The sequence below is a fragment of the Filicampus tigris genome, chromosome 15, assembly GCF_054856515.1.
Source record: "Filicampus tigris isolate MCC_2025a chromosome 15, RoL_Ftig_1.0, whole genome shotgun sequence".
Taxonomy (NCBI): Eukaryota; Metazoa; Chordata; class Actinopteri; order Syngnathiformes; family Syngnathidae; genus Filicampus; species Filicampus tigris.
The window spans coordinates 1,695,770-1,719,659 of NC_141231.1; the positions used below are offsets into that span (position 1 = coordinate 1,695,770).

Below are 23,890 nucleotides of genomic sequence, written 5' to 3' on the forward strand. Positions count from 1 at the left end.
AATTTAAAAGTATTTGCACTTGGGGCTGACTTAAAAAATGAACAGATGGTGCTTGTGGCTTTTAAATGGCTGCTGCATGACAAATGTTGGAAGGGAAATCTGTTGGGAGAGAGTTCCAGATGTGTTGGGCTGCAACACTGAAGACTCTGTCACCAAACATCCGGAGTTCGGTGTTTGGAATGGAGAGCAAGTCAGCATAAGATGAGCACAGGTTCTGGACTGAGGCGTAGGGATGGAGGAGGATGCTAATACATGGTGGGGCTGCTTCGTAGGCCGCGGTTACATAGAATGGTTTTGGCTTTGGTGTTTATTGACCCGAAACCGCTGGATCCACGCAGTAAAAACACAAGTTGGCGCTCATAGATAGGTTTAGCAATGTTCCACTAAGCTGTTCTTACAGATTCCACTCATTTTGATGTGGTTGTGTCTATAGTCCTTGTTTGGCAAAACTATCCTGAAACAAAGCAGTAGCAGCACACATGGGTGCCACCATCTTATTTATCCACTCCTGCTGACTGTCAATCACAAATCTAACATGGCTGCTGTGAGATTTGTGATAGGATGAGTTGAGTCTGAGGTAGAGTTATAATGGGTTTAGATTTTGTATTATAGTTAGTTTTTATTTCGTTTTTTTACTTATTTTTTAAATACAGTTAGTTTTGTTTTTTTATAGCAGGTTTGTTAGATTTGACTACCGTAGTTTCTATTTTTTGAAGAATGCTTCATTTTCGTTCAGTTTTTATTAGTTTTCGTATTAGTTTTTATTAGATATTGAGTGCTTGTCAAGTGCAAGATTTTAGATTTTAGTTATTTTGTTACTTTTTATTGAGCGTGAGCGTCCTTATTGTCATTGCATTGTGTGCAACGAGTTACACACAATTCCAGTTTAATATATTTTACAAAATGGCCCTTACACCATGAGTGCAAACCATGGTGAATTTTATTTAAATTGCATAAAATGATATAAAGTACTGTAACATTTCCCTGTGATATTCTATATTGATATCAAAATATTATTACTAAACTTGATGCACAGTTGATACGGAGGTAGTCTCATAAACGCGTCTATACATTTTTATCGAGTTAAACATGCGAACAGACATGGCTGCCACTGACCAAAATGTGTTTGCAGTGATGGAGCTTACAACAAATTGTCCATAATTCATTGACCTTTTATCCAATCTCTCCATAGGATGTCTTCAGGACAACCGTATTGGGTCAACTCATTGGGGGTGCAATTTACATTCAAACCATTTATCCCTAAAGAAGTTATTTTTAAAGATACACACTTCTCCCCACTTAGCATGTCATTAGCAGTAAAAAAAACAACAACAACAATTCAAAATTGTGAATTTGATCCAATTTGCATAAGCTGTTACACAGACAGTATTTCTTTGTGGTACTTTCTAAATGTCATTAGTAACTTTTGGACACAGGTCCAAGGGAGTGACATACATCTGTCTAGGTTTATGCGGAATAATTTCAAAACCAGGACCTGGGCGTACAGCAAATTAGCCGTAACTTGGACCGTTCATTCCAATCATTGTAATTCGCCCGCCTGACTAAACTGAACAGAACGATTTTGGAGGCCCCGTTGAGAGTGTATGCATGGTATGTGGCCTCAGGGCAGTTTACCGTAGAGTCTTTTCACCTTGAGGTCATCAGAAACACTGGCCCTTAGGTTTTATGATGGGGGTCATAATTGCACACAGACACAGAGATGTCTTTCACACAGGAAGTGTACTTGGAAAGTATATGTGATTTCTTGGAACACAAATAACACATACAGTACAATATGCAGTCTTTTCAATTGAAATCTTAACTTTGTCGACTAATAATTTAGTATTTCCCTTAAAATTGTCCATGCTACGCCCTTTCCCTGGTAGTTCGCTCAAATTGGTATAAATCAGTTCTCCACCAAATTTGCATGTCATTTCGTTTATGTTGGCAATGTTGTTTCCTCACATTTTCCTTCTGCTGTCCTTCAGCCCAAATTACTTTACATGGCTCACACTCATTCAAATAGGCCACCATGCCTTATTTTTTTGTGAGCACTTACCTTTGCTCGTAATACATCTGGATCACTTTGGAGCACTATTTTAAGAATATCTTTACTAAAAGACTTGTTCCTAACTCATAACAGTACATTATTTTACAATTACAGCACACTTTTCTTTTCTTTACAAACATACAATTCCTAAGACTTAAAAAGTTAACTGTCTAAACATACACACATTCAAGACAAAAACTAAAATCATTGAAAAAAAAACCCACAATACACTGTCGTAAAGCGAAGTCAAAAAAGGAAAATGTATTGCAGCTCAACTCCTTTTGCATCTGTGATACTATTTTATGTGTGTTTTTTTTATAATCAAAAGCCTTTACCATTTTTTTTCCTGCTGGTTCAATGAGTTGTCAATGCAAGACAAAAAACGAACTGAAAAGCCACAAAAACAACCAACCAAAAATTGCATGGGTCTTCCCACAGAATTTGCTCTAATGCCCTCTGGCTGGTGTTACTGTTCCACTTATGAGGACAAACAAATAGTCCAAGTGTTTAAAGTCTCTTGCACTCCCCAAAATAATTCATTAGATGAACATAATGTTATCTTAATACCCAAATTCCATTTGAACAAATCATGTATTTTCAGTCTGTTTTCATCAAGTTATGTGAATTAAGACCTTGGACAGAAATAGGTGATTTTTACTGTTTTTAGAGAGTCATAACTTTCTTAGTTTTTCTCACTCGCCTTGGTGGATTTCTAAAATCAGAATTGGAATTTGCAAAACAGTAAGAGTATTTCTCACAACAATTCTATCAGAGTTTGTGGAGGTGAGAAGAGGACCCAAGTGCAGAAATGGGAAAAGACATGTTAGTGTTCAAATTGTTTATTTGAATGCCCAGTATGACTGGGGGTGTGGAGTCCAGGGGGGCGGCAAGCTGTCCACAGGTAGGCAGCTAATGAGGGTTGACGAAATCAATGGTGACGATGAGTGATCTGTAGACGGAGAGTGAGAAAACTACGTTTATATTCAAGGTAGGTCTCAGCGATACAAAAGGCCCTATATTTACAAACTTCACTTAGAACATAGCGTATTAAAGTGGAACTCAACCCAGAAATGTTCTTGACAATAATATGTCCTATGTACCTTCGCTAGTCTAAACACGCCATTCTGATTAATATTGTGTTTGTGGAATATGAGTCAAGGTCACCTGTTTTCTGAAGCTGAGCCATGATTGGTTGTTACCTGAGCCCTGAGCAACAGCGATGTCATTTTCAGTCGACAGCAAATGACAAAATGGCCGCCCCCCGAAATGGACAAAAATGGGTGGATTTTGCTGCTTAACTCATATTCCACAAACCTAATATTAATCGGAATAACATGTTTAGACTAGTGGGACTACATAAAATGTAGTAATTATTGTATTGCTTTTGTTACAGCCCTAGCTGTTATGAAATGTGCTATATAAATAAAATTGTATTGTATTGTATTGTATTGTATTGTAATATTGTAAAGAACATTTTTGGGTTGACTATCTGAGAAATGTACCAAGCAACTGAGAAAAACTGTTACTAGTTACTACTTCTCAGAGCTTGGCATTTTACTAAAAAATTCTGGTCCATTTATCAACTTCTGCCTACAGCCAGGGTACCCTTTCGCCGTCAGTCTAGCCGCCATTTTGTCAGGCCGGACCAAATAGTAATCAGCGAAATCGCCTATAAGCCGGTCCTCCTACCCTCCTATCTTCCGTTAGCGTTTTCTGACTACCAACTTTGAAAAACTACGACTAGCCACTACCACTACAAAAATGGGCTTCCGACTATTTTTTTTAGTTTCCTGTCTATCGTTTATCGCCTACAAAATGGGCGTCCGTCGTAGGCAACAAAGACAACAATCAAAAAGGCCGCCGCCGCCGCCGCCGCTTCCTCTTTGGCATGCCCACGACATAGATTTGCTTCTTTATGTGAAATGCTGAATAAAGGTATGTCCATAAAACTTCAATGATTTACCAGCGTTATTAGACAGATGATATAAGCACTTCAGTGATATAAGCAGGGTTGGGAAGTAACAGAATACATGTACAGGCACTTTCAGGTTACAGACTTTTCTATAACTGTATTCGGTTACAGTTACGTAAAAAAAAAAAAAAATGAAATGACGTTACAATCCTCCATCACGGTAATAGAACAGTTTAAAAGTCATATGGAAGAAATGAGTGAGTGGTGACTGATATTCACTGTTTATAAACATCCTCACTGCAGAACTGATTTATCATAAATCACGTTTACAAATAAAAGTTTGAGCTGTTGTCCGGACTGCTATGGCAGAGCTAGCTGGTGGACCGCTGTACCACAAACATAAGTAAGTGTTATCTTCCCGTCAGAAAGCACACACAGATTTACTATTTACAGTAAATACCACATTGACAATAAAAACGACTAAACTTGCCAGCGGGAATAAAAGTCTTTTTTCGCGTCACATACTTTTATCACCCTCATATCATAATCATGGTGTGTATTTGTGCACGTGTGTGTGTAGGTACGTGTTTGTCACACATTATAGCAACGACAACAACTTTGTTATGGAAAGCTAATCTAATTTCCCTCATGGGATGAATAAAGTGTCCATCCATCCGTCCATCTATCCATAGCATGGCAAGTTTAAACAATAAATATCAAACTCCAAATACCATGTCTGTCTGAATGACTACAAGAGTATGCATTTTAACGCTTAGCATGCCTTTACTGTAAACCTTTAACAAATGCAAAATGTCACAAATGACTTCTAGTATTCCATCAAGTGACAACGTAAGTGCATTGCATTTGTTACACATGCTGTAGTCATGATGTTGAGTAACTACGTTTGCTAAGTTTGTCTCCTTCGGTACTAGCAGAAAGATGGCGGCGAAACATGGCAGCCTGCTCTAGGTAATATGTAATATAATTAGCAACTACAATTACATAGAAAAATGACATTGATGTGGAACTTTTTTTGAGCATATTATTGAAATTTAGTGTTTTTTTAAATGAATGAACTTGAAGAATCAAAACATTCTACATTAGGGGTGCCCACACTTTTTCAGCCTGAGAGGTACTTATGACATGACCGAGTCAAAATGATCTACCACCTACTAAAAATGCAAAACCCATTATTTATAAATATATTGAGAATTATTTTTATATATACCGTATATGCTGGTGTACCTTGCATGACTGCATCAACCTATATAGCACAATACAACAAAAAAGTGTTTTGTAATTACCTTACTCTGATGACTTGCACTGAATAGAATCAACCAGGGATGCATAGTCCATACAGTAGCTGCTGACAGCCAGCCTCAAGCACATTTGCAGCAACAACAATCCGCCCATTCGCTCCATTCGGTGCGTATAAAGCAAGTCAACTTTTTTGCACACTATGCTAATGCTAACAATATTGATGGCCGCCGAGTGAACAGGACGCTGTGTGCCTGTGTGTGACTTACCATACCCGATGCTGATTGGCTGCTGCGAGGTGAAATTGCAAAAAGTTGACTTGTTTTACACGAGGCGAATGGGCGGATTTCCGGTGCTTTGCTCCGCGTCCCACCGTTCCAAACGCATCATTCGCGCCGCCCCGCACACAACCGTGCCCGCCCGCGCGCCGCCAGAAATGCTCCAAGCGCAGTTAGTGTGAACGTAGCATGAACGTAGCAATAGGCTACGTAGTAGTGAGGACGGATGATAGGCTGGCGATCTACCCACATTGCCTTTACGATTGACCAGTCAATCGCGATCGACGTAATGGGCACCCCTGTTCTACACACTGTCAGGGTTCCAGGCTACCCCTAATGGTAGCATTTTGCCCCTAAAATTTGAGCCAGTGCAACAACATTTTTCATCTACTCGTGACCAATATATTTGCTGTTTTTTTTTTCTTGAATATGTTTTGTTGCTGACAAACGTCTGCTCCACACTTCCGCCCAATTATCAGTCATATAGTGAAAGCCAATGGAAATGTGAATATGTACTCCGCAAGTCGATTTGTGATTCATGTGTGCCCTTAAAATTTCAGGTTAGGGGATTCTGTGGTTACTAGTAAAAGTAAAATTTGTTTGGAGCCCTGAAACAAAGTCTTCCAATAATGTGAAGTCTTTTGCTATTGTGTCTGCATTTCTCTCATGCAGCATAAATGGTGGTTACAGTTAAGAGCCAACTAACCACTAACGATCATAAGCTAGCTAACTGGCGCACCTGGTAAATGCATGGCTTTGTTTGATCAACTTTCCATGTTTTATGAAACAATGACATGTAAACATGTGGACTGCATTTCTTAAGCATTGACTTTATCTAGACACCATTTAAGTAAATAAAATACACGTGCACACACACACACACACACACACACGCAGCCTACCAACTGATCAAAATGAAATAGGTTGTTTTTTTTGTTCTTCAAAATTGCAGTCTTTGCGATTTGAAAAGACTCTGCTGGGTTTTGTTAGTGCCAATGGGATCAAAGAAAATGATTTTTTCCCCCCTGACTGTTGTTAATTAAACGTGGTCCATTTTTTTTTGCAATACAGCAGTATAATAAACAAAGGCGAACTAAATAGTTGACTGGTAGATGCAATTTCATTTTTCAAATGAAAACATTTGTTGCTCGTTCAGATGCACCCAAAAAACTTGTTAGATCTCCTTTTAAGAGCAGACTTTAAGTGTGTAACTGAGTGGCTCTGAATAAACCCCATGATAGAAAACTTGAGAGTCTGAGCTCAGTAAAAAGACAAAGAGAGGGTCAATTTGGTCTCAACCGGAGAACCCAGTTTACCAGAATTTGATGTAGACATGGGAGATAATGTCGGCTTTTCTTGACAGTGAGACAGCTGTTATGTGTACAGGCTGTTCACATTTGTCTCTTGAGAGGGCCAACAAATCAAAATCTATCATTAAAAAAAGGTCAATACATTCTTCTGCTTTTTAAAGTAGTGACACCAACAACTTTTTGTTTCCTGAACAAATGTCACAGTTGCTGCCATTTTTAAATCAATATTTCAGTGTAAAGAAATGTTATCGGGTGATTTTAATTCATTTAAATATCTCAGTTTTTTTTAGTAAAAGGTGATCCAAAGATTATTGTTGTAATCATTTAAAGACCTCCAAGACAAAAAGGCAAGTTTATGAAGGAATTTGAAGAAACGCTGTTAGTCATCTGTACTGATTATGACTGTCTGATCATAACTGGTGACTTCAACATTCATGTTGACAACAAGTTGGATAAAAATACCAAAGAACTTCATACTATACTTGATACCTTTGGTCCCTCACAACATGTAAAAAGTCAAACACATGCTCAAGGCCACGTTCTTAATCTCATTATCTCTAAAGGTGTTGACATCTCATCTGTCCTTCTGACCTTAAAGATCTGGCTATTTCAGATCATTTCTGTGTGTTCTTTGAATCAATCAATCAATCAATCAATCACATTTTATTTATATAGCACTTTTCATACATAAAAATGCAACTCAAAGTGCTTTAAAACATTCAAAGCAAAACATAGAATTATCTTCAATCAAAAGAAAAGATAAATTATTTAAAAGTTGTTGAAAGCCAAACTAAAAAGGTGTGTCTTGAGCTTCCTCTTAAAAATATCAACAGTCTCTGCAGACCTGACGTCCTCTGGCAGGCTATTCCAAAGGTGAGGACCAAAACGGCTGAATGCAGCCTCGCCATGCATTTTGGTCCTCACCCTTGGAATAAATAAAAGGCCGGCGCCAGAGGACCTCAGGATCCGCGAGGGCTGGTATGATAAAAGCAAATCAGATAAATAAGATGGCCCAAGACCATTAACACATTTATAAACTAATAAAAGTACTTTAAAATCGATCCTGAAACACACAGGGAGCCAATGCAGCAATTTCAAAACTGGCGTAATGTGCTCCCGCCCTCTGGTTCTCGTCAGCACCCGAGCGGCTGAATTCTGCAGTAGTTGCAGTGGTGAAATGCTCTTTTTCGGGAGGCCAGAGAGCAGGGCATTACAGTAATCTAAACGACAGGAAATAAAGGCATGCATCAGCACTTCCGTGTTAGCCTGAGAGAGAAACGGGCGGACTCTGGCAATATTCTTAAGGTGATAAAAACCAATCTTGGTTACATTTTTAATATGAGGAATAAAACTGAGCTCAGAGTCAAAAATGACGCCAAGGTTCTTCACACAATGTGAGGTATTAAAAATGTGTAGTTTTGGTAAAAGCTTCTCTCTCTGACCTTCGGGGCCGATAACTAAAACCTCAGTCTTGTCCTGATTGAGCTGTAGGAAATTATCTGCCATCCATGACTTGATATCTAAAATGCAATTTAAAAGGGTATCAATGGGTCCTGTGTCATCAGGAGACACGGCAATATACAGCTGCGTGTCATCAGCATAGCTGTGAAAGCTGATGCCGTGTCCCCTGATGACATCCCCGAGGGGAAGCATATAAAGATTAAAAAGTAGGGGGCCTAAAATCGAACCTTGAGGAACCCCACATTTAATTTCATGAGTTTTAGAGGAACAAGTATCCATACTTACAAAGAAATATCGGTCTGTGAGATAGGAATAAAACCAGTCAAAAACAGTACCAGAGATGCCCACTAGATTTTTAAGTCTATTTAATAAAATTTGGTGATCTACTGTATCAAAAGTAGCACTTAGATCCAGTAGCACCAAGACTGTGAGTTTTCTCACGTCTGCAGTGCACCTAATATCATTTAAAATCCTTAAAAGAGCAGTCTCCGTACTGTGGTTCATCCTAAAACCAGATTGATATTTCTCCAAAATATTATTTGTATTTAAAAAATGATTCAACTGGATGAAAACCAGTTTTTCTAAAATCTTACTTAAAAACGGTAAGTTGGATACGGGTCTGTAATTATTAAAAACGCTCGGGTCAGAACCGCTCTTCTTCAGAAGGGGCTTCACCACCGCCGTTTTAAAGGCAGCGGGGAAGACGCCTGTCTGAAGAGAGCAATTGACTATATTTAAAATTTGTTCTTCAAAAAATCCATAAAATGTCTTAAAAAGAAATGTGGGAATTGGATCCAAAAGGCAGGTTGTTGGGTTTACCTGGGAGAAAACTCGAACAAGTGTCCGTGCATCAACCAGGGCAAAACTTTCCAGTGTTTCCTCATGTAAATATGATTGTCCGGGTTTATTAAAACTTGTGTTTTGACGGGCTAAAAGACTGGATCTTATGTCATCGATTTTACTTCTGAAGTGGTCTGCAAAGTTTGAACTACAAACAATCCCAAAAGTTCAGTCAACCATTGTGTCTACGAATAAAAAATGTATAAAGCAATATGTTTATGGAAATTATGGATGCCTCATCATCTGTGAATGCAGAGACTGTTGATGAACTTCTGGATAAATTTACCTGGAAAATCTCAAATGTCCTGTTGCTGACCTGTTTTCTGAAGCTGAGCCGTGATTGGTCCTTACCTGAGCAGTTGTGGTGTAATTTTCAGTCGACAGAATGACAAAATGGCCGCCCCCTGAGATGGCTAAAAAGGGGGTAATTTGCTGCTTAACTCATATTCCACAAACGCAAAATTAATCAGAATGCCATGTTTCAACTAGTTGGTTGGCCTGCTGGGAACATATTCTTGTATGGGTTGATTTCCACTTAAAAAAATAAAAAGTTCTTATTCTTTTATCAAAATTTCTAACACAACATTGTAAAGTCTCTTTCTGTATTCTTTTCAGCCAGAAAATGTGTTTTGTTGAAAATAAAAATATAACTGTGTATAACAGCTCCCGCTAGTACTTACTGACATCTTAGCAGGTTGATGACTTTGTTTTTAATTTTAGCTTTATCTTCAGATAAGTGGTCACATTTCTGCTATTATATTTGTATGGTTTTCCAAAGTGACTCCTTTTTTGTACCATTCAGCATTTGGCTATCTGTCTGTCTGTCCGCCTATGATGGACTCCCATTTTGTACGCAATAAGATGATAGACGTGAAACTTAAAAAAAATAGATGGGTTACGCATAGGCGAAAGCAGATTTTTCTATGTACGGTAATCGTCTATAGTCTATGGCCGCAGTAAGGCTTCCATTTCCCGTTGGCTGTGGTGAGGCTTTTTGGCAGCTTCTGGGTCCGAAAAGGAGACCAATTTGGTCCGGCCGCGGTGAGGCTTCCATGCCACGCGAGTCTTTCGTTTCAGATTTCACTCAGCGCGGGGGAAGTATTCAAGTTGGTCGACGGAAATGGTAATTAAAGCCCGTTTAAAATGATAGATGGACCGATTTGGTCCTGCTTGACAAATAGGCGGATAGACGGACGGTGGAAGGGTACCCAGGCTGCGGACGGATGGCGAGAAACAAATTATAGTAAAATGCCCACCTCTGGTATTTGGCTGGTGATGATGATGTTATCAAGGATTGTAAAAAGTCAAGTTAGAGACTCTTTTGTCGTTTACAAATTATTTTACTGGCTCTAGGAGGATAAAGTATTGTCATATCATGTTTTCCTACAAGCGGCACGGTGGTCGACTGGTTAGCACGTCCGCCTCACAGTTCAGAGGTCGTGGGTTCGATCCCGGCGCCGGCCTCCCTGTGTGGAGTTTGCATGTTCTCCCCGTGCCTGCGTGGGTTTTCTCCGGGCACTCCGGTTTCCTCCCACATTCCAAAAACATGCATGGTAAGTTGATTGGATACTCTAAATTGCCCCTAGGTGTGATTGTGAGTGCGGATGTTTGTCTCTGTGTGCCCTGCGATTGGCTGGCAACCAGTTCAGGGTGTCCCCCGCCTACTGCCCAAAGACAGCTGGGATAGGCTCCAGCACGCCCCGCGACCCTTGTGAGGATAAGCGGTACAGATAATGGATGGATGTTTTCCTACTGGTTATTTTTCAGTTCAGTGTCCAGATATGTTTGCATGCGACAAATCACTTATAAATGCAGAGCTATATTGTTCTTGATGAGACGATTGTAGTAGTCTTTTGTAGGACAGCTGAAATCACTCTTTTTTACAGATAAAAATGCAGGAACTCTGTTAAAGGACTCTTTTAATAGGCCTAGATCATAGGTGTGAAACTCATGTCCTCAAGGGGCGCTTTCCTGAAAGAAATTTCAGGATACGAAAGGTAAAAATACAGTATGGGCTGCTACTCGCAGCTCCGGAGTTTCCTAAACGCAACATATTCATAATATGATAAAAATTAATAAAAATTATTTAGATTGATGTCAAAACCAGATATAAAAATACCCTGTAGAGGGGAATGGAAAAAAATATGAATCGGCTAGTTTCTAATTATTTTTATTCTTCTGTAATTGTGTGTTTCGGTAGTGACAAATTTTAGGACAGGCAAGATATTAGGGAAAAGCTAGAAAATACTACAGTGGTACCTCTACTTACGAACGTCTCTTCATACGAAATTTTCAAGTTACGAAACGCCTCAACAGGAAAATATTGCCTCTTGTTACGAAAGAAATTTCAGGATACGAAAGGTAAAAATACAGTATGGGCTGCTACTCGCAGCTCCGGAGTTTCCTGAATGCAACATTCTCAAAGCTGCTCTGCCATTGGCTATTACCTAGCATCTTCCTGGCATCCCATTGGCTAAGAGGGACCTCACCGTATGTGTCTATGTGTGTAGATAGACAGGTTGATATATATGTATGTGATAGATATGTCTATGCAGCGTCTTTGTCATTCGCCCCTCGGGCCATGAGGTGTCCCGATAGTTTTATGTAAATTAGAAACGAGAAAAAGAAAAAAAAGGAGAAAATCGTTTTTTTTTTGTTCATACAAACAAAGCAAGAGATAATAGAAAAGTATGAAAAAGGGATGCGTTTGGTTGATCTCGCCAAAGAATATGAGCGTAATGTATCGATAGTCGCCACATTATTAAATCAGTTCTTGACAAAACACCAGGCAAAAAACACTTCTGAGAGAGAACATGAACCAAAGAGGGCAAAAAGTGGTGAGGACAGCAATTAAAAGGTAAACAACCATAATTTTTATTCTTTACTCTATTCTTTGTTTTTCACATTATGCACAACTCTCATTTATTGTGCAATAATCTAATTGTAACATGTATTTGTTACATGTTTTGATGCATTTTTATCCTTTATAAAACATTTATGTCTGAATATTGGGGGGCTTGGAACGGATTAGGGCATTTACATGGAAAACGTGACTCTACTTTTTAAAAAATGTTCTACTTAAGGAATTTCTTACCGGAACCAATTAATTTCGTAAGTAGAGGTACCACTTTACCTGATTCAAATGATCAGCTCTTTAGCAACCTCTGAAGGAGCCTGATGCTACCCTGATCATTGGAAACAGGTGTGTTGCAGCAGGGAGAATTGAAAAACATGCAGGAAAGCGGCCCTCCAAGACCGGAGCTTGACAACTGTGGCCTAGATAGACCAATCCAACGTTGGCCAGCTGTGACCGCCGTTTACCCCCTGTGGCGTCCGGGCAGACTGTCAGAACGTCAAGCTGGAAAAATCCACCGAAACGACAGACAGCGACGCTGACCATTATAGTTCCTTCTGCGAATGCGTGAGATGTAATAAGAATAAGAATAAGAAGGACTTTATTGATCCCACAATGGGGAAATTTTACACTATATTTACTGTTACAGCAGCAAAGATATAGGTCACACAGAGACGGCGGGATAATGTAGCCGTTTATGTACAACATTAGAAGCAAACATTCGGAAACAAACCTATGTATATATACGCAGTATCTTTATACATACACTTATACCCATGTATATACATACTTACATACATTTACATATATGGTATGAAGAAACACTCCTATAGCCTCTGCATAGTACAGAGGAAAAAAATACCCTTCCATACCATCGGCGGCGGTATTAACTATTCCTCATGGTTAAAAAAATCCAATCGGAAAGCAATTGGCCTGGGGCGGATTATAAAAATGGAAACAATGCATTCAGCTATATTTCTCGCTCACGATGAACTCCCACGAGAAGTAAACCCTGACGTTCTTGTCACAGTATTGTGAAATACTTGCATTGTTAACCCTCGCTCTTGTACTTGTAAGAAGATTAAGGCCGCAAAGGCGTGCTCACTAACTAGCTAGCTAACAGCCAACCAGAGTGACCAAATGTCACGACTCGCGACGCCGATTCAAAATGCCCACAAGACGCTTCCTGACGACATCTGATGTTACGACGGTGTTCGCTACATCAATCAGACGACGTAATCAGACGCCCCAACGTTTAGCGACGTCCGACGTCTAATTGGTCGGATTATCTAGGATCACATGCAACACAGCTCACATGTAAACTACGTGTCCACCTCTTAATCATCCCCGGGCCCGGTTCCCAAGATATGACCAATTGACCCACGCTTAATTCAACTGCTACGCCAGCAGTGAATAGACAGACAGACACAATTTTTTAATGCCGAAAATCAACAAGAGATGTCATTATGTTATGATTATGGCCTGTTACTGCCATAGTAATTACTGTAATAGTCATTCTGTATGTGTTCATCTTACTGGTTGTGCATCATTTTGTTGTACCCATTTTAAGTTCTTTTTAGTGTTTGTTTCATTAAATGAGCTCATTGCAAGTTTGTCAATGGATGTTGGCTTGCTGATTCCACAAGTAAAGCTGAAAATCTGCCGTTACAATATGATTACTTTTAACACTCTGTTAGTAAGTAGACCTTTGTCTACATTAGATATAGACCACTCTACATAATGGGCTGGTCTCTTTGAAAAGGCCAGCAAAAATACAATAATATCCGCTGGCCTTTAGATCAGTGTTTGCCAACCTTTATTTAGCCAAGGCACATATTTCACATCGGAAAAACTCTCACGGCACATCACTTATAAAATGATTCACAAAAAGTGGCTGTGTCATTATGTACCTTCTGTCATCTAGTGGAAGAACATTTGATTGTTTTGCCTGTTACTATACGTGGTTGGCATAAATAAATTAACAAAACATTTTTTAATGAGAAAATACATATTTTTCTGTCAATTGACATTGGATAATTTCCTGCGGCACACCTGATGATCTCTCACGGTACACCGGTTGATAATCACTGCCTTAGAGGACTGCTGGCCCACTGGGCAGTTTCCCGGGACACTCGAGTGCCAGTCCAGCCTTGCTGGTTCTGTGGTTTTGTCCAGGCCCGACTCCTGAGCCCAATCAAGGAAAAAAAGGAAAACTTGAACATGTGCTGTTTGTACGTTCAAACAATAGAAATTTGCATCTTAACATTGCCCATCTTACATTGTAGTTGTCATTTGAACTTGAATTTATAAAATATGAAATGGTGCAATGATTCCGAGCTCTGTAATGGAAGTGAGTCATCAACACTGCCTCGCCATTGTGGATGTCCACTTTGCATCTCTGTAGTGCAGTTATTACCCCTAAAGCTGGTTTATTGGCCTTTCAACCTCTGTGACATTAATACTGTATACTGAGGTGTAACAGCTATGGTGCTCCCTGAAAATTTTATGTACACAAGGACAAAATTGTTGATAGCTTTCCATTAAGGCCTTCCCTAGATAGACCAATCCGGCGATGGAGGTCGTGAAGCGTCGTGGCGTCTGATTGCGCCGTCTGATTGGTGTAGTGACCACCGTCGTAGTGTCGTAACCTGTCAGGAAGCGTCTGGGGGCGTTTGAGTATGTTGAATCGGTGTCGTGAGTCGTGACATTTAGTCACACTGATTGGCTGATAGCTAGCTAATAACAGGAAGTGACAAATGCGGATAAACAGTGAAGCACGTCTTTGCTGCCTTAATCTTCTTACAAGTACAAAAGCGAGGGTTGACAATGTAAGTATTTCACGATGTGTCAAGAACATAAGGGTTTACTTCGCATGGGAGTTCATCCTGAGTGAAAAATAAAGCTCAATGCATTGTTTAACGTTTTTATAATCCGCCCCTGGCCAATAGCTTTCCGGATGGCTTTTTCTAACCATGAGGAATAGTGACTACCGCCGCCGATGGTATGGAGGGGTATTACATCTCACCAGAGCTGGGCACTTGACCCTTTTTGCTGGTCCAGTCGCAACCCTCAACCCTTGACCTGGGTACCCTTCCGGCTGCGACCCCCTGCCCTTATTTATAACCCCGCTGCACATACCCGTTGACGTTAGTTTTATACTGTTTGAATGAAACAGCAGTTCACTCATAAAAACATGATTTCAGGAGTTGGGTCTACCTGCATGGTGTGTTAAATGACGAGTCTGATGACCTTTCAAATTTTATAGCCTTGAAATTATATGACAGAAGTAGGAAACATCCGGTAAAAATACTTTTTACTTTTACTCACGAAGTACATTTCAGAGCGTGTACTTTTAAAATATTTTACTTAAAGAGGAAGTCAAGAAAAATATATTTTTTTCAAGAATATGTTCCCAGCAGGTTCACTAGTTGAAACATGGCATTCTGATTAATTTTGCGTTTGTGGAATATAAGTTAAGCAGAAAAATGAACTGGTTTTTAGCCATCTGGGGGGCGGCCATTTTGTCTTGTGTCGACTGAAGATTACATCACAACTGCTCACAACGACCAATCACGGCTAACCTGTTTACTGAATCTGAGCCGTGATTGGTCGTTGTGAGCACTTGTGATGTCATTTTCAGTCGACAGAGGACAAAATGGCCGCCCCCACAGATGGCTAAAAATTAGTGGATTAACACTTATTCCACAAACGCAAAATTAATCAGAATGCCCTGTTTCAACTAGTGGGCTTGCATAGAACATATTCCTGAAAAAAAAAAAATGTTTGCGTTGACTTCCGCTTTAAGTATTTGAATGGGTACTTTTACTTTTACCAATGTCAAGTTTTATTCAAGTAATTGTACTTCAATTCAAGTACAGAATGTCATTACTTTTCCCAACTCTGCGTGCAACTCATTCAATCGTCAACATCATATATCCAGTATTCATGAGTTATTGCAGTATATTTATTTTACTTGTGCGAAATCTCTCTCTCTCCCTGTACATATATATATATATATATGCATGCATAATGTACTCAAGACATCTCTAGTGATCAGTTGGACACAGTAAGCATTGTATTAATAACTGAGTAAGGCTTCTTGTGCCTCATGATGATGCATTCTCATGGTACTTGTATCAGAATAGCAGTTTAACATTTTCAAATGTAGAACTAGAACTAAGGTCAACATGCATTAAAACCAAGCTGAACCTAATGTGATAGTGATAGTTTGTAGAAGTTGGTAGTCGGAAACGCTAACGGAAGCCCGTTTAAAATGACAGGCAGAACGGCCTATAGGCGATTCCTATTTGGTCCGGCCGGAGAAAACGGCGTCCAGACGGATGACGGAAAGGTACCCTGGCTGTAGGTGGAAGGTGATACCGCGAGGACCGCAAATTTTTACTAAAATGCCCAAGCTCTGCTGTTGCAGATATGAGTTTATACTGTGTATTCTCGTGAGCAAAGAAGGCTAGTGTTGTTTGAGAATGACTGGAATATATTACATATAAAAGAAGTAAATAGATATGTCCTGAAGACAAAGAGAAAAAAAAAGCAGATGGGAATCTGTCTTCGATTAAATGCTTGATTAAAAAAAAAAAAGTTGACACTCTGTAGCTGGTTTAAGGATGTAGAGCAGAAACAAATGTTTTGAGGTTTTAGTGGCAGCCGGAGATATACACACACACAAACCATTTAAACTGGAGAAGGAAAGTGTTGAAGTGTGCCAGAAGGCCCTCCGTAAAAACCCCAATAGATGGACTCATGTCCTGGCCTCTCAGCTCTCAAAGGGCCCTTTCATGGCAGAGGCAGCAGGCTGTTGGAATGCAACAGCAGAGCTCATATACAGCCCTGGAAGAAAGATCCGAGAGGTCTAATCACTATTTTCCAAAACTTTGGATACAAGTAATCAATCACCGTTGCTGACTGTTTTGACCCCTGCAACCACGTTTATAGAAAGTCAGGTCTGTCCAAAAAATCCAATTCTGTGAGCTTCATTGTATACAGTACAGTTGAGCTAGAGGACATCTGGGAGAAGACACTTAAACTCAAGCATCCGTATCACAAAAAGGTCGTTGTGTTTATTTTGTCTTGAATGTATATGTATTCATGTTATTGTTTGTGTGCACGATAAATCAGTGGGCACCAACCTTTTTTGTGCTACGGACCGGCTTCATGTGAAACAATTGTGACTAGCATATAGAAACAGCTGAACATGTTTCGTTTACATTAATCAATTTGTGTTAATATGAAATGCAACTTGATAACTTACTGCCACTTGTAGCAAGTTGATCTAAAAATCGTTTCTTGTATTGATTTTATTGCAGCGTTTCCAACCGTTTGGCAGAGTGTGAACACACATTATCCAACACCATATTTGTTTGTTTTTTCTTGTAATTGGACATATTCAAAACAAGGTCAAAGTGGATGTACCGGCAACCCTAAAAATATTATGGTACGCTTGCACAATATAAGCCAAAGTAAAAATGCTTTAATTTTTACAAAAAGATCTAGGGGGAAAGAATATAGACGTGTTAGATAAAATACAAAAATATTACATATATGATACAAAAATGTTAGATCAAAAGAAATTGTGAAAAATACACAATAAGAAATATTTAAACACAAAAATACAAGACTAATAATTCAAAAATATATCAAAATATTACCCAAAAATATAAATTTGTGAAGATTACAAACATGTTAGACAAAAAAAATTACACAAAAATATGAAAAACAAATACTATAACAGACAAAAATATACAATATTATAAACTGCAAAAATATTTTCCGAAATACTAAAATATTACATAAAATCAATACAAAAATCTGACATAACAGAAACAATCAAAATATAAATATTACATATTAGAAATAACAATGAATCACTGTCAACATCAGCTCAGCCCAGTGGCCTTTCTCAGGAATATATTCACTGTACATACTTGGGATGTAACAATATCCATTGTCACAATATTTTGGGGAGGTTGGCGATATTAAAAAAAAAAAAAAAAGAAAAAAAAATCATGATAATGTGTAAAAAAAAAAAAAAAGAAAAAGTCATGATATTAAAAAATGCACAATATTGCACAGCAGTGACAACGAAATAGGCTTGTCCAGTCATTTTATCGTAATGTGTTCCTATTTGCTGAGCGGTGCAAAGTATAATGGTATATTATGTGACGTATTTTCCGGACTATAAATCGCTCCGGATTACAAGTCGCACCAGCCATAAAATGCATAATAAAGAGGAAAAAAACATATATGTCGCACTGGAGTATAAGTCGCATTATGGGGAGGAAATTGTGCGCTTAGTACACATCATTTCCACCAAGCTACGATGCTACATGTAGCATACAAGAAAGTTATGGGAAGATAACTTTAAACTCACCAAAACGGTTGTAGATTGATTAAATAAGTCTTTTATTTATCCCCGACCATGTAGAATGTTTCCAAGTCTCCAAAAGTATTTATGTATTCGGTCGTAATTATATCTTAGTCTCCTCTGTGCTGAGTGTGCTCCTCCTTAGTGTGTGGCTGCATGATGCAATACCCCAGCCAGAGGCAGGCAACTGCCTGTTTGTGGTTCATTCTTGTTCAACCATCACCTGTAAGTAACTTAGACAATTGTGTGTAATGAGCATGCATAGCAGGTTATATAGGAGCTGAATTGTGGCTGATTGTACTGTGTTGTTGACTGAACATACTAATCGCTATCACTAATGATAATCGCGGTTGCTAATCGTTAGCATGTCTGCCTATTTGTGGTTTATTCTTGTTCAACCATCGTCTGAAACTAACTTAGACAATTGTGTGTAATGACATTTATTTACGAGCTGAATTGTAGATGATTGTAGGTCGTTGACTCAACATACTAATCGCTATCGCTAATCGCGATCGCTAATCGTTAGCTTGCTCATGTCTATGAAAATACATGTGTATGTAATGCATAGCTTGATAGGATTTTCTGTTTCTTGTGCAGTTTCACCATATAAACAGGCAACTTCGCTGCACACCTAGAGTATGTGGAGTTTGTTTGTGAATGTTTAGCTGTTTGGATAAGATGGTTTCCTCGACTAGCAAGGCCTGTTAGTTTAACAAAACATTACACTATAACCGTTTAAATTATTCATGCATTTTAATGGCTTTTAGGATGTATCTTATGTTTCTTTATGTTTGTTACAATAACATGTGAAATGATATAGAAGTAATTGTCATGGCTTGTTAGTGCTGACTTGTATTCATGATGTTTTGTCTCCCTCTTCAGGCGCTTTAGCGCTAAAGCGTCTGCAGAGGGAGGCAAAACACAAGTCAGCACTAACAATCCATGACAGTAATGTGTTAATAATTTCACACATTAGTCGCTCTAGAATATAAGTCGTACCCCTGCCAAACTATGAAAAAAAACTGTGACTTAGTCCGGAATACTGTACTTCACAATGCTGAAATGGGCGAAAAGTCATCTTTAATGACAGAGATCTGCTGCTTTTAATATCGTAACATGACGATGATGATATCATCACAGATTTAATATTGCATTATCACATTATCGCCATTATTTATCACATACCTAGTCCTAGTGTCACTTAACATAAGAATCAACAGTTTATCACTTTGTCAACAACATTCACGCCTCTTGGCTTTTATCAAAAATATATTCATAAATACTTGTACTGCATCTTCACATTTCACTATAACTTTATAGTGTTTGTGAGCGAAACATTAAGAAAAGAAGAATGATTCGTTTTGTCAACATTGGCAACGTTTCCGAGTCATCCAAGTTGAACAGATTTCTGTAATCTGATCATCAACATGAGGACCAAAAAGTTGGTGGACAATAGCCCTATGCTAGGCTCCTTTGCGATTTTATTATTTGCCCCTTTTCCTTGTTGGAAGAAGCTCTCCATGTTTGCTATTCACCCATTTTTGCAAGCTTGTGGTCTTCGTTTTTCCTTGTATCATGTGACAGAGATGAACGTTTTGACAGAAGCACAGGCGGATGCACCGGATTTGTAGAACAAAACTTCTTTCAAACTCAATCACTCGGAGGGCCCCGACGACTTCTTAGCGCAAGTGTTTCAGCCTGCGGGTTCATTTCTGCTGCCAAGGAGAACGTGGGCAAGAGACTGAGACGTCCCATCTAACCCAGCCGTCCTTCCATGGGGCCTGTGGTGGGCAGTCTGGCAAGCACTGAGTTTCTTGAGCCCCATCTCATAAAAAAGAAGAAGAAAACATGTTTTATGTTTGTTCAGTTTCTCGTTGAACTGGTGCCAAATGGCTTGTGGTCAAGTACCGGTCCCTCCACCCATCAATTTTCTATCACTTAGTCTGTTGAGGGTCCCAGGTGAGCTGACATCTCTGCTGATTTTGGGCAAGAGGTGGGTTACACTCTGGATTAGTCACCAGTAGTGATGGATCAGGATAGGACATATGTTTTGATGAATTATCCTGATCACCAACGGTATTACTCCTTTGAAAAAGTAAAATGTTATTTTGTTTAATTAATTCATATTTAATTGAATTCATATTTATGTTGTGTACTCATTAATAACATTACTCTTGTTTCTTTGTTTTGAATGTAATGGTGGCTAGTCTGTTTCAAGTAAAATTCAAGAGTGCCTTTGGAAGTTTACTCTTTTATATATCCTTCATAAAAATGAAGTAATGTATTTTGTTGTCACTAATATGTTATGTTAAAAAAGAAAAAAAATCATACAATATTGGGATTGCTATTGACAAAAAAACTGCCCAAAAACAGGCGGACGATATATAGGTGGCCAGGGATATACCCGATCTGTGAAGTGGCCAATTCCACCCCGAGGGCTCCTGTCCGTGTGTGAACTGTGTGTTTTAGCATTGTTCAGTATACAGTAGCTTTTATATTTATTCTATTCTATTTTATTTTACTAAGATGTATGAAAGCATGGAACTGCCAATGTAGAGTAAATGTTTTTGACTGGCAAATACGTTCTAATGTATCATAAAAATTTCAAATAAACAATGTTTACTAACTAACTAATTTATGAACGTATTGGTATGATGTAGGCCAAATGCTAAAAAAATAGTGCAACAGTCGATAGCCCATGCGCAAGTCAATACCCCGTGGCTTCATGGCAAACATTTTTTTCTTGAAACACAAATTTGTAGTTGCACCCCAATTCTGCACTAGAGAGTGACACAGGAGTGGATTTTCGCCCAGTGAAGGAAAAAGGATGTCTGTTTCTATTTCTACATTAAATATTTTTGATTCACTATCGAGTTCTCTGATTCAAGTGTCATTTTAGGTTTTGACACACTAATGTTTTATTTAGCTAACAATGCGCCAAAGATGTTCTGTAGATGAGTCAACATTCTTGATAGTGAATTTGATTTATTTTACAATGAAAAAGTGAAATTTTGAAATTTAGCTGAGTGAACCCTATGAGGGAAAAGGCATGGAGACAACACCAGTAATAGATCTTGAGTGTTTTATCTTTCTCCATGACGATGGTCAGATAAACCAGATAAAAGAAAAACAGTCCATGCTGCAAAAGTAATCTACCAGGAATGTGTGTTTCCATGCAGGCTAGTGTCCAACTCAGTTTCAGCACACTCGACTACAGCGGTGGCAAATCCAGGTCCAGAAAGGAGTAGTGACTAGAAGCAACTGTGGCAAGGTATTTATTTTCTGGACCTGGATTTGCCACCTCTGGTCAAATACATGAATAAACAGCCTGGAACTTTGCCATGCCAAGTGTCTCCATACTGTTTGTACTTTACATTACCACAACAGGGGCTGAATTTATATTTTACTTTAATTTAATCCCGCTTGAAACATGAAGCATAAAGTAGACATTTATAGCGATCGTAGTAATTCAGCCACGGCAATCGATTCATTTTTTACGCACGGCTATGACGTGACGTCGTTAGTGATGTCTCCATAAAATGAGACATTAAAGCCTCACCTCATAATTTCCCCCAAACACTTTATTTATTTCTGCCTCTAACCTAATCACTTCACTCTATAAATGCCCCGACGCGCTGGACCACATTTACTTCCGCAAACCCAACGTCGGGTGTGACGTGTCTCTTCTTCTGCACATGTGGGCCACTGTGACGATGCACGTGTTCATACAGCAGACAAGACCGAGGTCGCATTTATAATGTAATGAATGAACGCTTACACAAAAAAAATCCGATTTTTTTCAAAAAATCCAAAATTGAGCATTAAGACCTGTAAATCTAGCCTTATACACCAATGGTTTGGCACCAGTAGATGTTCAGCAAAAGTTGTGTTCCTGTTTCTTTAAAAAAAAAATTCTTCCACATACAAATCAGTTGGGAGATTCTAACAAACAACTCTAATAGCACAACAACAACACTATAACATGGAGGTGTGCGTGTTATTGTGCAAGGAAGCTGGATTCATGGGAAAAGATGGTAATTATATAAATCCAAATCGCCAAGCTTCAATCTGATACAGTTATGGCTGTTGAAAAATGTTTATTCATTGAATTGCATATTCATAGAATCAATTATGTTTACCGATTATCCCATCGACTAACCAATTAATCGAGTAAGATTGCTTTCAATTATTAATCAACAATTCTAATAGAAAATATCCATGTGAGGTTCAGGTATTATGTTGTCCATTTGGGGTCACCTACACTGTAGTTACTACAGTGTAGTATGTGTGACTTTGAATGAGTGTGGTTTGAAAAGGCGGGTCCTGGGCAGTTGGGAGATGTGTGCGTCAGAGAATGAGAGTGTAACTGGTTATTGTTAGCTCAGAACTAGCCTGTCTGCACATTCGGACCCTGGGCGTCAGTTGTGGTTTATTGCAGCTGGTTCAATAAAGTGATTCAAAATGCACCGGCGGCTGTGTCTATCCTTGACCAGTTGCGGAGAAGTTGCGGTACGTTCTAGTGTTCTTCAGTTCTAGTGGTACTAGGCTATGCTAAATTAGTTCGCAATGTTTATAATACCAAGGTGGTCGGCTGGTTAGCACATCCGCCTCACAGTTCAGAGGTCGTGGGTTCGATCCCGGCTCCGGCCTGCATGTTCTCCCTGTACCTGCGTGGGTTTTCTCTGGGTATTCCGGTTTCCTCCCACATTCTTAAAACGTTCACATTCCTCTAAATTGCCCCTAGGTGTGATTGTCTCTGTGTGCCCTGCGATTGGCTGGCAACCAGTTCAGGGTGTCCGCCGCCTACTGCCCGTTGACAGCTGGGATAGGCTTTAGCACCCGTGACCCTTGTGAGGATAAGCGGTGTAGATGATGGATGGATGTTTACGATACCTTCTGTCGGCAATTGTAGTTGTGTGTAAACCTGTTCTGCTATGAAATAGGCACACCCCACGTTGGTATAAAATTTTAATTTTAAAACGTTTTAAGTGTGAAATTATCTCAAACTTTGGCTCATTTTTTCCACTCTTTCCCCCTGGCTCGGCGACACCAAGCCAACTTTTTTTTTTTTTTAGAGTTTATGGCAATATTAGTCTGTGTAGAAACATGAATCATCAACATGAAGCTTCAAGGCAGAAATGTTGCTTTGACTTTTTAAATCAAATTACAGTATTCTTATTTTTTCAAGCCCTAAGAACTACAGTCCTGGCATGAATAGCAAAAATCTGCTTATAATTGACAGCAATTGAAATGCATTGGGGATATATTAGGGCCATCTACTGTATTTCAACTCGGACTGTCACAATGTTTTGTTTGTTTTCTTGGGCTCTCATGCAAGTACGCAGTAAATTGTACAGTATATATTGACATGAGCTGGACGTGATCTAGACCAATCACACGCCTGACTGGTGCTTCAAGCTAATTAATTCCAGTCATTTAAGGTAGGGTCCACAATGGGTCCCCAACCACTGTGGCCACACAGAGAGATGGTAACAAAGCATATTTTAGCGCTATGATATTTATTGGCAGATTACTGTATATTGGTG

At 39.1% G+C, this 23,890-nt stretch overlaps 1 protein-coding gene across 1 annotated transcript in view; it reads left to right on the top strand.

Annotated features, from left to right (window-relative positions):
* Nucleotides 1-23,890, top strand: part of ror2 (receptor tyrosine kinase-like orphan receptor 2) — an 80,457-nt gene that overhangs the window by 36,203 nt on the left and 20,364 nt on the right. The window lies entirely within an intron of this gene.